We start from the raw sequence: 1,628 nt of genomic DNA on the forward strand, positions 1-1,628 counted from the left end.
GAAAGAGGTAATGGTTGGAAGTCGATGCGAGACAAAAGGGTCCAACACTAAGGCAAACAAACAATTTCTTCCCAAATTTAGCTCGCAAAATTTAGGAGTTAAGTGCAATTGTATGAAAACTATGGTTTCTAAATTAAAAGAAGGGGAGGATGTTAAGTTGCAAGCTAGTAAAGGGGCATTCAATTTTGACAACGACCGTGAACTTGTTATCGCCGTTGAAGACATCAATCAACTTCTCTCGGGAGCATGGCTCAATATATCGATATTGCAAGTTCTTATATTGTGAGTTTCCTAAATTAAATTTTCTCTCCTAATTATTATATTTTCAATTGTCTTAACGTTATTGAGCTATCTAGGGCTTTATATGAGTCGTGGGATGAATTTGATCATCCTACCAATGCTTTGGGATTCATGTGTCCGGAGATGATCTCGGAAACCATGTTGTATAGTGATATAAATCGTGTTCTATTATACATGTCGCAATCCATGGCAACACTCAATTCTAAGTCATTCATCTTATGTCCATACTAAGAAAATTAATAACATTTTAAATTTATTTTTCATATTATATCAATCATTGTTGTTAATATTTTTTTTTCTAACGAGATAATTTTATTGTTTGTACGTAGGAGGCACTGGATTCTTTTAGTTATTTGCTTGGCTAAATCTCAGGTCTACATATTTGATTCTATGCAGAAGAAGAGAAATTTGATGATTAAGAACCAATTGAACCTGTAAGTATTTTATGAATTCTTTGCATTTACATGATACAAAAATATAATAAAGTATATAGCTATAAGTCCCCTTTTGTCAAACGTGTAGGGCTTTTCGGACTTACAAGGCACAAAATGGAAAATCTAAAGGAACTAAATTGAATTGGATTGCGGCACAGGTATAATTACCTAAAGATCAAGTTTTTCAAATTAAATTACTACGTATAATTTCATATAAATTTTACTTGTGTTGTTTTTTTAATGCATGTAGTGTCCTCAACAACCGGGATCACTAGAGTGTGGCTACTACGTCATGCGTTTTATGTACGATATATTTACAAAGCATCTTGATAGTCAAGATCTTACTACGGTATGTGATATACTTTAATAAATTGAAGTAGGCATAACTATTGATTGTCGACCTAATTATTTATATACTTGCATGTGTATTTTTAGGATTATTCAAGAACAGAGCCTTTTTCATTCGAGGAGATTAATGAGGTTAAAGAATTTTGGGCTGATTACTTTTTGACCAATTCCGATGTAAATCTAGCTAGCTAGTTTGTTGTAATATTGGTTTGTTAGGTTCGTTATCAACATGTTGGTTGAACGATATGATATGATGGATTGCCTTTTAATGGGGTTGTAAAACTATATTTGACAGGTGTGTATTATAATTACCGATTATTGGGAAGGGTTATATATATTACAAAGGAGATTATGTCGAAATTTTAAACTATATTCCACTATTTTTTTATGCCTGTATATATAGTACTGTGATCCAGATACATAAAATATGAAGTTGCTCAATAAAAAAATGAAAAAAAAAAGAAAAAAAAAGAAAAAAGGTAATTTGCGTCGCAGTTTAGTAAAACAGCGACGCAAATGACCACAGCAGATAAGGTCATTTGTGTC

The 1,628-nt window shown here is 32.0% G+C and overlaps 1 long non-coding RNA gene across 1 annotated transcript; it reads left to right on the forward strand.

The window, feature by feature from the left end:
- The first annotated feature begins 636 nt into the window (after positions 1 to 636).
- On the forward strand, positions 637 to 1,076 carry LOC110785076 (uncharacterized). The gene is made up of 3 exons (XR_002532465.2): positions 637 to 734; positions 823 to 892; positions 985 to 1,076. It is a non-coding gene; the product is annotated as an uncharacterized lncRNA (long non-coding RNA).
- The last annotated feature ends 552 nt before the right edge of the window (positions 1,077 to 1,628 follow it).

This window comes from Spinacia oleracea, chromosome 4 (genome assembly GCF_020520425.1).
Source record: "Spinacia oleracea cultivar Varoflay chromosome 4, BTI_SOV_V1, whole genome shotgun sequence".
Lineage (NCBI taxonomy): Eukaryota > Viridiplantae > Streptophyta > Magnoliopsida > Caryophyllales > Amaranthaceae > Spinacia > Spinacia oleracea.